Source organism: Ambystoma mexicanum, chromosome 4p (genome assembly GCF_040938575.1).
Source record: "Ambystoma mexicanum isolate Mex_15411 chromosome 4p, UKY_AmexF1_1, whole genome shotgun sequence".
Taxonomy (NCBI): Eukaryota; Metazoa; Chordata; class Amphibia; order Caudata; family Ambystomatidae; genus Ambystoma; species Ambystoma mexicanum.
Window position 1 is genome coordinate 1,084,826,326 of NC_090927.1, and position 13,969 is coordinate 1,084,840,294.

Below are 13,969 nucleotides of genomic sequence, written 5' to 3' on the forward strand. Positions count from 1 at the left end.
TCAACACATCCATCAACTTTCAATCCACAGACAAGTAATCGATTTATGGTCTTGAGGAACGCTTCCCACGAGGTGAACCTTTTGTTTCTAGAATCGGTCGCCTCTCATACCAGGTGGTGGAGGTCACATACCAGGTGGAGGCATGCCCATTGAACTACCTCGGCCGGGGGGCATTCCCATAGGTGGGCCCATAGGTGGCCTCATGCCCGGGGGTGGTCCCATCATGCCTGGAGGTCCACCACGGCCCATTGGCAGCATATGGCCACCTCTCCCACCAGGCTGGTACTGCGTTGGTGCTCCTGCAATGCTAGCACCAGATGGATTTCCACGTCCCTGTGGTGTCATCACCTGCTGGGATGGGCCACCAACACCTCGCACTGGGCCTGCCAAGCCCGCTGGAGCTTGCGGTATTGGTACACCTGCTGGCACTCCTCTCCCTGCAGCCCTTCCAACACCAGGTCCTCCTACAGCTCCTGCCAGTGGGACACGGGCAATACAAGTATCTTTTGGGGGTGGTGCTTCCACGGTCATAGATACAAGGTTTTCGCCACGGAGTAGTACCAGCCCAAGGACCCTCTTCTCTTCACGCTCTGGCTGTTTAGAATTCTTAGGTTTAACTTCCTGAACTCGTCGCAGTCACATTTCAAACCCTGATTTCTAGCTTGTGTGGGACGAGGGGGCTGTAAACAATATTTTTACCAAGGAGGAGGGGGGACTCAATATAAAAAAGCTTGAGTACCACCTTCTAAGGCATATTTCAAAATTCCAGGTACTGCGATGCAGTGTCGGCCACAGTCAGACTGGGACCAAAAATGTGCCTGTCCCCATCAAAACAGCTCCCCACCACTGTGAATCACTGTTCATGTAATTTCACTGCATACTGTTTGAAGAGCAATTGGCAGAACATTCATAGTTTAAGTTATGGGCAGATAATGCATTTGAAACCACATTAGCTCAGTAAACGTGGCCCGTACTACCAGCTGCGCAGTTTACCAACTCATAAAACTGTCCCGTAAAACCGTCTCCTATTAGCCTTTGGGCTTGCACTTCCGTTCGTTCCCCCACAGGCCAGTTTGAGCATGAGGTGACTAATCATGGCTATGCTCCATAGGTTTTTTTGTTAGAATGGCTTTGACACTGTAAAATGGTGGCAGAGGAGAACACAGGGATGAGAGAAGCGAAGTGTAAAATTACATTGAAATAAAAATGACATTAAATGCGTAATCTTCAGAGCGTTGAGAAACCCCAATTAAAAAAAAGAGAGGATCCTGCCTGAATTTGAAATAATTTGTACTTCTTTTCCGTTAGCCTTATAGGACATAACCCTTTTCACATTAGTTTTCCATCATATTCCTGAATGTCTTTATTAGAACTCTTTCCTCCTGACGAACGGGCCTCATATGATTGCGACACTGCGGTTAAAATAGCCGTAAAGTGTCATTCATTCTGTTACTGCCAGTTTACCTCCACATTACATCACTGCCAGCGGTAAGGCGGAGGATGTACGTCCAGCAAAAAGTCAAAAATGGTTGGGAACTACCACAACTTGCAGTAATTCTGATATCCCCACTAAGTCCTACGGACTCCAAAAATGAGGGATAACACCGCGTGCCACCGCCCGCAGTCCCAGGGAATTATAACAGTAACAGTTTCTCGGGAGGATAGCTCAGGGGCAACATGCTCACCTTGGAAGCAAGACGAAACAGAGCAACACGGGTTCAAACACTGGGGCCATGCTTAGAAACCTCTGGGTACTAAGCGCAATATTATAACCTATCATATCATAACGGTAAATGAGTTTGGCAGTAATTGTGCAGATTTACCTTAGTGTTGATGGACCTTCAGTACCCCCTCTATTGCTTCTCTTTCATCATTTATGAGATTTATGCAACATATCGTCTCTCAGTTATGGGGAACTTGCTTTATGTACAGCTGCATACTCACTTCTTAAGTGCTGGGCCTGTTAGGGTTAAGGTGATTGAAGACCTATCTGTTTTTCTGCTTGATATTGCCAATTTGCATTCTTGATAGTTAAATCTATTTAAAAAAAATGTAAGGGAAAATATGTTTCACGCACAATGCAATTCAAATGATTAATTATATATTTTTAGTTTGTATAATCTTTATTATTGTTTTTTTTATTTTAATGTGTGATAGGCGTGCACAGGGTATATTACTTTTGAAAGTTGTTTTAAAAAAGTGAAAAGAATACTAGAGTGAACTAGAAGTTAGGTTATCAGACAGAGTTTAAAATCGACATACCTGGATACATACCTACATAGACTGTCCTCGTAATTACGCTGCATTTTCAGGTAATATTTCCAGGCAGAGGGGGCTATTTTGATTTGTACAACCTGTATGCCACTTGCCTACCCGAATTAGAAGGAAGCGTGACGTCATGGCGTTTACGTCTGATGTTAATTTGCTTACCCAGAGTCCCAGACCACACAGTCTTTCTCTAGAGGCCACTCGCTGGCGGGGAAACAGTAGCCATTTTGGAGCGCTGGAAATATTGAATCTTGATATTCAGGAAACCCTTCATTAAGATGCACATAATTGACACTGAGCGCGCATAGTTGGCTACAGTCCTTTTTTTTGCTTATCGTTTTGGGGATACTGTGAGTGGCTGCTTCCCGTGTTTTATTTTCTCCTTGGCGTCTGTTGTTTTTCTGAGAATGCACATCTGGTAGCCCCAGGAGCCCACACAAGGGGAACTGGATAAGGCACAGCTCTTGTGAGGGAGACAAGCTGCTCTTTTTTTTCATAAGGGAAGTGTCTATTTACAAGGACAAAGTGTAAATAGCATACATTCTACAGAATTTGCACGGACGAAGAGGGTCCGTGTAAATTATGCGGAATGTATGCTATTTACCCTTTTATCCTTGTGAATAGGATACATTCTGCACAATTCACACGGACGAAAAGGGTGTGTAAAAATTGTGCAGGCAGTATGTTATTCATCCTTAACAACCTTCAAGTCACATGACGAGAAGGACGAACAGCGTTTCTACGTTCCTGATGGGAAGTAGAAACACGTTCCCATGCGAGGAAGGGTCATAGTAAAGCACTTCACCTCCTCCTTGTCGTGTGACATTATATTACTTTCATGTATTTTCGCAGCGTCAGACTTGCAGGAGAGGAATCATGCATTCTGTGAGCTGCTGATGGGTGGTGGGGGGCAGAAAGAAACAGTGGTTAGGGCACAGCAGGAAATCTAAAGGGAAATGTAATGATGATTCGCAAAGAGGCAGTGGGCTGGCAATGTAATGAAGAAGGAGTGTGTATAGGCTACAGAATAGGCGATTAAAATGGGGGCAGTAGACAGAGTTGATGTAGGCCATCAGGGCATGGATCTGGAGGGAGGGAAAAGGCACCTGGGTGTGGATCTGGAGGGAGGGAAAAGGCATCTGGGTGTGGATCTAGAGGGATGGGCCATTTGGGTGGGGCTCTGGAGGCAAGGATGGAGGCACCACGTGTGGGTATGGGGGGAGACCATATTTGGGTGTGGGTCTGGGTCTGGATGTGGATCTGGCGGGAGGATTGGTCATCTGCGTGTGGATCTGGAGGGAGGGATGAGACATCTGGGTGTGGGTCTCTAGCGAGGGAGGAGGCATCTGGATGTGGATGTCGAACGAGAGGTGTGGATCTGGAGGGAGGGGTGGGGCATTTAGGTGTGGTTTGGAGGGAGGGAGGGATGGGGACACCTGGGTGTCGATCTGGAGGGAGGGATGGGCATCTGGATGTGGATTTGAAGCAAGGGATGAGGCATCTCGTTGTGGATCTCGATGGAGAGATGAGTGCATCTGGGTGCAGGAGGGAGAATAATGCATTTGGGTGTAGATCCGGAGGGAGGGATCAGACATTTGGGTGTGGATCTGGATGGAGGGATGGGGTACCTGGGTGCAGATCAGGAGGGAGGGAAGGCCCATCAGGGTCTGGATCTGGAGGGAGGGATGGGGCATTTGGGGGTGGATCTGGAGGGAGGGATGTATACATCAGGGTGTGGCTCTAGAGGTATGTAGGGGCACCTGGGTGTGGATATGGAGGACGTTATGTGCACCAGGGTGTGGATCTGGAGGGAGGGATGAAACAACTTGGTAACGCTCTGGACAGAGGGATGGAGCATCTGGGTGCAGATCTGGAGTGAGAGATGAGACACCTGGGTGTAGATCTGGAGGGAGGGAAAAGGCATTTGGATGTGGATCTAGAGGGATGGGTCATTTGTGTAGGGCTCTGGAGGCAAGGATGGAGGCACCTAGTGTGGATATGGAGGGAGACAGCATTTGGGTGTGGGTGTGTGTCTGGATGTGGATCTGGTGGGAGGATGGGGCATCTGGGTGTGGATCTCGAGGGAGGGATGAGACATCTGGGTGTGAGTCTCTAGCAAGGGATGAGGCATCTGGATGTGGATCTCGAACGAGAGGTGTGGATCTGGAGGGAGGGGTGGGGCATTTAGGTGTGGTTTGGAGGGAGGGATGGTGACACCTGGGTGTCGATCTGGAGGGAGGGATGGGCATCTCGATGTGGATTTGAAACAAGGGATGAGGAATCTCGTTGGAGATCTCGAGGGAGAGATGAGTGGATTTGGGTGCAGGAGGGGGAATAATGTATTTGGGTGTCGATCCGGAGGGAGGGATCGGACATTTGGGTGTGGATCTGGAGGGAGGGATGGGACATTTGTGTGTAGATCTGGATGGAGGGATGGGGTACCTGGGTGCAGATCTGGAGGGAGGGAAGGCCCATCACGGTCTGGATCTGGAGGGAGGGATGGGGCATTTGGGTGTGGATCTGGAGGAAGGGATGTATACATCTGGGTGTGGCTCTAGAGGTAGGTAGGGGCACCTGGGTGTGGATATGGAGGAAGTTATGGGCACCAGGGTGTGGATCTGGAGGGAGGGATGTAAAATCTTGGTGACTCTCTGGACAGAGGGATGGGGCATCTGGGTACAGATCTGGAGGGATAGATGAGACACCTGGGTGTAGATCTGGAGGGAGGAATGGGGCACCTGGGTCTGGATATGGTGTGAGGAATGGGTCATCTGCGTGTGTCTCTGGAGGAAGGAATTGGGCATCTTGGTGTGGCTCTGGAGCGAGGGTTGGGGCATCTGGGTGTGGATTTGGAGGGCGGGATTAAACATCTGGATGTGTCTCTGGAGTGAGGGATGGGCATCTCGGTGTTGGTCAGGAGAGAAGGAATAGCAGCTTCAGAAGTTTATCTGGGGGAGGGAAAGGGCATCTGTGTGTGAATCTGGAGGTAGGGATGGGGCACCTGCAGCCCTACTGATAAGGTGTGTATCGACCACTTTTACCCCCTAAAAGTTGGCAAATACTAAAAAAAAAGAAAAATCGGGAGTAAAAATGCTCCCATCAAAGAATAGGAAACAGACACTTAGAAGTTTTCCTCCCTGTTTTCACACACACAGTTCCATGGAACTGTTTGGATCAGTAGTGCCACAGGAAGAAACATACTATTGTTACTGCCTGATCCGAAGAGGTAGCCATTTATCTTTTAATGTGCATGAATATCTAGGTGCAAAGAAATATATTTATTACAAAAACATTTCTGTTTATAGTTAAAACATATTTCTACTCACTTATAAAATACTTCCATAGGGAATGGGAATAACCTTTGTACTCCCTGAAATGTCTTTTTACTCAGAACTTTTAAAAATCAGGAGTAAAATACTCCCACTTCATAATCTTATCTGGAGCACTGGGCACCTGGTTGAGGATCTAGAGGGAGGGATGTGATCACCTGGGTGTGGATTTGGAAATAGGTATGGCCATCTGGCTATTGATCTGGAGGGAGGGATTAGGAAATGGTATGCGATGAGGTGGGAGGATGAGGTATCTGGGTGTCTCTTTGGAGGGAGGAATGGAGGCACCAGGGTGTGGATCTGGAGGGAGGGATGGGGCATCTTGGTCCAGATTTGGGGGTGGGATGGGGGAACCTGGGTATGGATCTGGTGAAAGGGATGGGGTATTTGGGTGTGGATCTGGAGAGAGGGATGAGGACAAGGATGGGGCACCTGGGTGTTTATCTCAAAAGGCGGGATGGGCGGAAGGGATTGGACATCTGGGTGTGGCTCTGGAGGAAGGGATTCTACATCTGGGTGTGGCTCTGGAGCAAGGGATGGGGCATCTGGGTGCGGATCAGGAGGTTGGGATTAACATCTGGGTGTGGCTCTGGAGCGAGGGATGGGGCATCTGGGTGTTGGTCAGGAGAGAGGAATGGGGGCATCAGATGTGTATCTGGATGGAGGGATAGGGCATCTCACTGTGGATCTGGAGATATGGATAGGGCACCTGGGTGTGGATCTGGAGGAAGGGATGGGATCACCTGGGTGTGGATTTGGAGGTAGGTATGGGCCTCTGGATGTTGATTTGGAGGGATGGATGAGGGAATCATTTGTGGATGTGGTGGGAGGATGAGGCATCTGGGTTTGGATCTGGAGGGAGGAATGGGGGCCCCAGGGTGTGGATCTGGGGGTAGGCATGGGTCATCTGGGTGTGGATCTGGAAGGAGGGATGGGGCATCTGGGTGCAGATCTGAAGGGTGGGATGGGGGAACCTTCCTCCAGGCGGGATTAAACATATGTGTGTTGATCTGGAGGGAATGATGAGGCATCTGGGTATTGGTCAGGAGAGAGGAATGGGTGCATCAGGTTTGTATCTGGAGGGAGGGATAGGACATCTTGGTGTGCATCTTAAGGTAGGGATGGGATCACCTGGCTGTGGATTTGGAGGTAGGTATGGGCATCTGGATGTTGATCTGGAGGGATTGAAGAGGGAATCATAGGTGGACGTGGTGGGGGGATGAGGCATCTGGGTTTGGATCTGGAGGGAGGAATGGAGGCACCAGGGTGTGGATCTGGAAGGAGGGATGGGGCATCTGGGTGTGGATCTGAAGGGAGGGATGGGGCATTTGGGTGCAGATCTGGAGGGTGGGATGGGGGAACATGGGTACAAATTTAGAGAAAGGGATGGGGCATTTGGGTGTGGATCTGAAGGGAGGGATGAGGGCATCAGATGTGGATCTGGTGGGAGGATGGGGCACCGGGGTGTGTAGCAGGGATGGGGGCATCCAGGTTTTGATCTGGAGGAAGGGATGGAGCATATGTGTGTGGATCTGGAGGGAGGGATGGGGACACCTGTGTGTGGATCTAGAGGTTGGTATGGGTATCTGGGTGTTGCTCTGGAGGGAGGGATGAGGGCATTGGATGTGGATGACTTGGGAAGGATGGGGACACCGGTTTGAGCAACCATAGGGAGGGAAGGGGACACCTGGTTATGGGTCTGGAGGGAGGAATGGGCATCTGGGTGTTGATCGGGGAAAAAGGGATGAGTGCATCAGATGTGAATGTGGTGGAAGTATGGGACATCTGGGTGTGGATCTGGAGGGAGGGATCGGGTCACCAGGGTGTTGATTTGGAGGGAGGGTTGAAACATCTGAGTTTGGATCTGAAGGAAGGGATGTGGGCACCTGTGTGTAGATCTGGAGAGATGGAATGGGCCTCTGGGTATATATATGGAAGTAGGTATGGGCATCTAGGTGTTGGTCAGGAGAGAGGAATGGGGCATCAGAGGAGGATCTGGTGGGAGGATCTGGCACGAGGGTGTGGATCTGTAGGGAGGGATGAAACATATGTTTGTAGCTCTGGAGCGAGGGATGGGGCACTTGGGTGTGGATCTAGAGGGAGCAATGGGGCATTTGGGTGTGATCGGGAGGGTGGGATGGGGCACCTGGGTGTGGATCTGGAGGGGGAGATGGGACACCTGGGTGTGGATTTGGAGGGAAGGATGGGGCACCTGAGTGTGGATCTCAAAGGGAGGGATGGGGCATCTGGGTGTTGATGTGGCAGGCGGGATGGGGGCATCTGGGTGTGGTTCTGATGGGAGGGATGGAGGCACCTGAGTGTAGGTCTGGAGGGTGAGATGGGGTCCCATGTGTGTGGATCCAGAGGTAGGTATGGTCCCAAGGGTTTTGATCTGGAGGGAGGGATGAGGGCATCAGATATGGATGCGGTGGGAGGATGGGGCATCTTGGTGTGGATCTGGAGCGAGGGATCGGGCATCTGGGTGCAGATCTGGAGGCAATGGGTGACCTGGGTGTAGATATGGAGGGAGGGATGAAGGTTGTGGGTCTGGAGGTAGGTATAGGCATCTGGATGTTGATCTGGAGGGAGGGATGAGGGCATCAGATATGGATGTGGTGGGAGGACGGGGCATCTGGGTGTGGATCTGAAGGGAGGCATGGAGTCAGCAGGGGCGTGGATTTGGAGGGAGGGATGATACATCTGGGTGTGGCTCTGGAGCGAGGGATGGGGCATCTGGATGCTGGTCGGGAAAAAGCGATAGGGCATCTGGGTGCGGATCTGGAGAGTGGGATGGGGGTACCTGGGTGTAGATCTGGAGGGAGGCGTGGGGCACCTGGGTGTAGATTTGGAGGGAGGGATGGGGTACCTGACTGTGGATCTAGAGGTAGGTATGGGCATCTGGTTGTTGATCAGGAGGTATGGATGAGGGCATCCAATGTGGATCAGTTGGGAGGATTGGGCATCTGGGTGTGGAGTATAATGCTGTGAATGAAGCGGGTGTCTAAGCAGCAGCGTGTGGGTCTGGCAGGGGCACCTGTGAATGGGTTTTATAGTGGGACTACCTTTGGGGGCTAATTTAGCAATGCAATAGGGTTGCTAATTTAGAGGTTATTAACTGAAACTAATGAGGAGTAGGTAGGGTCAGAACTAATGATGGAAGTTTCTAGAATGAGATAGGCAGTGGCCACTGGAGACCAGTACTTACAAGCTCACTGAAGAGGGAGTCTTAAGGGCTAATGGAAATGAGGGACTCAGATAGGACTTTCGTGAAAGGGTATAATGAAGCAGGGTATCAGATGAGGGAGTATTTAGTGAAGAGGGACAGTGGGGACTAATTTAGAGGTGGGTTATTTGTGGCTGAAAAAAGGGGTGTCTGACGGAGCTAATAAAAAAGAGTTCTGGAATCAAGAGGGGTGGCACGGGTGTAACTGCTCTGCTTCCAGAAGCATTTTGGCTTGCACTCCCCCCGAGGTTCTGGGGTCGAGCTCCAGCCCAGAGGTGAAAAGCTTAGTGCGTTAGACCACCCAAGGGCACACACTATAGAGTATAGAGTCCTGGAAGTTGTACCTTTCCAAGTAAAGATGCAAGCATGCTGGTAGAAGCCTGGGACCCAGTGTATTGTATCACAGAAGTAAACAGTGTTGTGTTTATGGTGAGACTGCAAGTGTGAGGTGGGCTGAGCGCCCCAAGCACCCTACAAAGCGGCCTCGATGTAACAATCATCCACAGCACAGATGTGGGGTGTGCACATCAGGCATGCACATTGCCTGCAGTAAGTGGCATAAGGGGTTTGTTTGGAGCAGGAGACTTTAGCACTCCAGCCTTTCCTCAGCAGTTCTTCCTGCTTTCGTATCCTCTGGTTACTCTCAAAGACAATCTGTAGCCCACCCTCACACCTCCTTTCCAGAGATGATTTTACAAGCAGAATCTCACAGTTGAGAGTTCCCAGGTATCCTGGCTGCCATGCTTGCACCTTATTGCCTACATCTCTTGACATTCAGAATGCACCTAAGCCCGTTGGTCACAGTTGTTCCATCACTGGGACAACCTCTGCTTATGCTACTGATTGTTGATGCTGCTGGGACGAGGGAAGAGTAAGAAGGTTGTTGCTGTGGAAGTGCATCTTGTGCTTGCCCTCTTACTGTCTGAGTGCTTGCACAGTGTGGTGTGGCATGCAGAGTTGTGATGCCAGACTCCAGAGCCGAAAGAAAAAATGGACTCCATCTGCTTCTCTTGCATCCTTTTACCATCGAACAGCCAGCAGAGACAGTCTAGTTTAACAGGAACAGGACTTGAATTACCCAGGCCCGTGCAAGATATTTCTCAGCATCTTATTCTAGGTTCCCTTGCAAGTTATGACCATCATTCTCCACTTACTCTGCACCATCTCCACCCACAGAGACCGCAGCAGCAGGGTTGTAGCCATTCATCATCAAGCTTTTTATTTCTAAAGCCCATGTACTTTATCTCAATGCACTTGGGTGGGGGTGGGTCTTTCGTAGTCTCCCTCGACTTGTTGCCTGTGGGACAGACAAATTGCTCCTCTATAGCCAGCCCCAAACATTATCAGGCAATTAACAATACAGGATTTCTTGTAGAGTATTTTCAGCTTTGAATTAACATCAAAATGTACTGCAGGCCAGTATCCCTAGAGGCTGGTTTACTGCTTTAAATGACTTTTGCAGGTTTTGAACTTTCAATGCTAAGAAATATTATCTCAGTGTTGCCTATTTTGACAAGGCCCTTTCTAGCCACTTACATAATTATATCCCACTCGCTGAAGTTGAAGGAATTTGCTTCCTCTATGATGGGATTTACACCCAGAGCTGATTGGGTAGCTGGGACTCTTCTCGGCTGTAAATCACTGGGTAGTTAGCTAGGCAGAGAGTTTCTTCGGTCCATCTCTTGATGAATGCTGATTGGGTAGCTGGTACTGAGCCGCTTCTCTGCCAAAAATCACTTTGGTAGTTAACTAGGCATTGAGTTTCTTCGGTCCATCTCTTGATGAATTCTGATTGGGTAGCCGGTACTGAGCCTCTTCTTGGCCGTAAATCACTTGGGCAGTTAGCTAGGCAGAGAGTTTCTTCGGTCCATCTCTTGATGAATGCTGATTGGGTAGCTGGTACTGAGCCACTTCTCTGCCATAAATCACTTTGGTAGTTAACTAGGCAGAGAGTTTCTTCGGTCCATCTCTTGATGAATTCTGATTGGGTAGCCGGTACTGAGCCTCTTCTCAGCCGTAAATCACTTGGGTAGTTAGCTAGGCAGAGAGTTTCTTCGGTCCATCTCTTGATGAATGCTGATTGGGTAGCTGGTACTGAGCCGCTTCTCTGCCATAAATCACTTTGGTAGTTAACTAGGAGGAGAGTGTCTTCGGTTCATCTCTTGATGAATTCTGATTGGCTAGTCGGTACTGAGCCTCTTCTCGGCCGTAAATCACTTGGGTAGTTATTTAAGCAGAGAGTTTCTTCGGTCCATCTCTTGATGAATAGCATCATGCTTGGTTCTCGAACTCCTTCAGGAAGCTTATGTTTCCAGAGAGAGCTCCGTAGCCCAGTGACACATCTGCTCTCATCCAGCATTCTTGCTGTCTTGAGTCACTCTAGCACATATTCCTTGAGGGTCGAAATCTTCAATTCTATATCTGGCCCTCGCATTTCAGCTTCTGGGAAATGGTTTCACTGTTACTTCATTTTCTTTTACACCAAGCTCACCAATCTTAGCTTCCATAGCTACTCAGTTGCCCTGAGCGCTTCCAAACTGTTCACCACAATGGTCTGACATCTTATCTGTTGGACCAGAGGCCACTCCTGTGCTGCTGCATTGGGCAGGAGGATTAGGTATATTTGTCCATATTGAGTTAGATATTCGTGTTCTTATCACGGTCCATTCTGTACCTAGTCAGGTTTCTTGTGCCAGTACCTAGTCTTCTGTGCCAGAGGAAGGTGAGTTGGCTTCCCGTCCTCCTCTCTACCTGACCTTGGTATTTTTCTGATTTCCCAGTACACCACCAGTCCTTATAGTCAAATGTTTCAGGATCACAGACCAGCTCACTAGTCCCTACCCAGTACAATGCAGCCACCTTGGACCTTTCTCCTGCACCCACCTCCCCCACTTCTTGCGGATTGGTTCTTCTGGGCTACAGGGATGTAGGGATTTGTGGGGGAGAGATCAGCCATGTCACTGGATTACTCTTGTTGTATTATATTCCTTCACTCCCCTTCTGCTTACCTTGCAGTGTGTAGTCACTCCACTGTGATCAGCTACTCCCCATTGCAAGCCTTTCCCCATCTTTCATGCCTGGACGAATCACTTGGGAGACTCTGCCAAACCTGCATCAAAGAGAGTCTCGCGGAATATCTCTTAAAATCCTGCTGATCTACCAACACTCTGTGACTTCAGCCAGTGCACTGCATTGCCATTATCCCAGTCTAATATAGCTTGCAGTCCCGTATCCCAGGTAGAATCTCAGTGCTGAGCCTCTCTTAGCATTCTCACACTGAATCATTTCCCTGCCCTTGGGCTATTTTCATTACACAGGACCTGAAAGTCATTACGTTATTTTGCAATGTCAGTAAGTCATTCTGAGGTCAGGCAGCAGTTTACTGCAGGTTATATGTGTTTTTCTTCAGATTTCTGTCCTCGGTTAGAAGATAAAGAATACATTCTCCTGGTTAATCTTCTGGACAACGTTTACTTGTCGTCACCCGCAGTGAAGTAGCATTGCCTTCAGCCACTGGATTTATGCACCCTAGTGACTTTTACCAAATGCCATCTGGTCAGGTCAGATAATTGTTCACTGCAGTTTGTGTCTTGTCACAGATGGCCTCAAGAACATACCAGCACTCAAAGAGAATTCAAATGTTAAATAGATAAACTATACAGGAGCACAGCAAGGACTGTCTCTCTGTCTCTTGTCTCCTGTGGGTGGGCCCTTTCCTGGGTGGGAAGCTCCCTTAAGCAGTCGTCCCTGCCCCCAGGGTATTTGCTACAGATCGTAAAACACCTACTGCCTAGTAGCTGACAATCTGGTTGTGATGCCTTAATGGCACACACCCTGTCTCTGAATCCCATCTGGATACCAAGGTATACATGTGTCTGAAGATTAGGTGCCTTCCAGGCGCTCAACTCTCACCCAGTCTCCTCCTTCCACGCTCTTGTACTGATTACCCCGATGTCCTATCCTTTCACTCCCTCTCCTCTACTTCTCTCCCTTTTCTTCCTCCCACTCTTCTACGTCTCTTCCGCTCACAGTATTCCCTTCTATTCCTCTGATGGTCTCTGTCTTCAATAATACTCCCCCTCTACAAACCACTACTCCTCTCGCCTTTCCATAATACTACAACTCTCCCCTCTCCACACTACTGCTCTCCATTACACTACACCACACTCACACCTTCTTCTGCATTCACCCTCCTTTCACTCCTCAGTCATCCTTGTATTCTACCTCTATTAATCCCACTCACACACTTTGCATGCACACTTACACTCAAGTACCACTTCCTCTCACCAGCCAATACCTCACCTTGCACATACCTTGAGTAATCCTCCCCCACGCTCTGTCCTTACTCTGCCTGGCCTCTCGGTCTACCATCCAGCTCATTTGATCTCACTCGAACAATCCGCTGCTTCCTGTTTCCTGTGCTCCTTTTTATCCTCTCCCACCCCTCTGCATTGACGATTTTCCTCACCCAATTCTCTGTGCCAACCTCTGGCTTCCTTTACCCAGAGAAGGGTTAATAGGTAAAGAAGACATGAAATCTCTCATAAGACCTGCTCACTTTTCAGATGTGGATATATGGGTTTCAGGCAATTGCAGTCCACTGCAGTTAATGTTTGTGTGGGTATTGTCTGGTGCATTCGATATGCTGGTGTGTGACAAGGTGCCAGCCTGCGTCCTATTTGCAGGTAAGGAAAGTGTTTTGTGGCTATGGCATGGATCATTGGTATTGCCAGGCAAATGTGTGGCTTGCTCTGCATGTTCACTGAATCTGGGGCAGCTCTGGTCTCGGTCAAGTAGCATGCTCTATCTGCCAGTCTGGTGTGCGGCATACGTTGATGCATGTCAGCTATCCATTCTCTCTTTCCAAGCCGGGTTGCTCACTAGTTCTGTCACCGGTAGGCATGCTGGATCTCGAAGTCCTACGAGACAAGAAATAAACTGGCCAGCATTGTGCAGTACAGGCATGGCGAAAGAAAATATGGTATCCAATTCAAGCAGACAAACTGGGGCCCTCCAAACTCCCAAGTCTGTCGCTGGGGCAGGACTAGTTTTGGTGAAGACCTGGTAGCACCCGATCCGTGTTGAGAGGGGTCTCCATCCCCTCTTGACAGGGACAGTTGCTATCACGGCCTACTCAGCTTGCTGCTTG

The 13,969-nt window shown here is 49.4% G+C and overlaps 1 protein-coding gene and 1 pseudogene across 1 annotated transcript in view; one reads left to right on the forward strand and one right to left on the reverse strand.

The window, feature by feature from the left end:
- UST (uronyl 2-sulfotransferase) overlaps positions 1-13,969 on the forward strand; it is a 1,214,931-nt gene that overhangs the window by 438,073 nt on the left and 762,889 nt on the right. The gene's annotated exons all lie outside the window — the stretch shown is intronic.
- LOC138453823 (small nuclear ribonucleoprotein-associated protein B' pseudogene) lies at positions 7-11,888 on the reverse strand (annotated as a pseudogene).